Consider the following 902-nt stretch of genomic DNA (forward strand, 5'->3'; position numbering starts at 1 on the left):
AAAAAAAAAAAAAAAAAAAAAAAAAAAAAAAAAAAATATATATATATATATATATATATATATATATATATAATATCTATAAATAATATAATATAATATAAAAAAGCTTTTTTCTCTCCTAACTTTTTATTCTTTTTTTCTGACATCACCCTTTACTATTTTATTTCTAGGAGATCTGATTAATAATTATATATAGGCTGAAAGATCAGTAAGAAAGGACTCTGGGTGTGTCAGCATGTGCTGGATGTTGTCAAACAGAGCATGGGTAAAGTCAGACCTCTATGGGTACAATGAAGAACTGCAGGTCTGCACATCATGCATATCAGAATGCATGTATCTGTCATGAGGCAAAGACACAATGGAATATAACAAAGAAAGAAAGAAAGCCCTTTTTGCTAATTTCATCTCTAAACATCGTTAAGCTCGTATCCTCAATACTTGTGTCTGCTAGACATTTTGCTTGCAGTATGATCTATTTTTAAGACAACCTATTCTCCCTTCCCTTCTCGGCTACCATTAAATAATGGCTTTTTTTGTAGAATAAACTGACACATCCTGACCAATCAAGAAACTATTCAAATTGAAGTGAAAATGGCAAAGAGTGAGTGAGAAGGCAAAATATATGAATCCTCTTTCTATCTTTCTACATCTGTATCCATCACAATGTATACTCTGAAAAAAAACAAATATGTAGAAACAATTTACAATTTACATTGTTAGTAAATTTGACAGTTACAAAGAAACAGCAAGCAACTAAACATTACATTAAGTAGAACAAACTAAATCATATCTTCTTGTAAAACACACTCCAATAATCGGTTTTATTTACAACTTCAAAATATGTGTGTGTGTGCATGTATGTATATATATGTGTGTGTGTGTGTGTATATATATATATATAT

Source organism: Sinocyclocheilus grahami, unplaced genomic scaffold (genome assembly GCF_001515645.1).
Source record: "Sinocyclocheilus grahami isolate Dianchi unplaced genomic scaffold, SAMN03320097.WGS_v1.1 scaffold218.1, whole genome shotgun sequence".
NCBI lineage: Eukaryota > Metazoa > Chordata > Actinopteri > Cypriniformes > Cyprinidae > Sinocyclocheilus > Sinocyclocheilus grahami.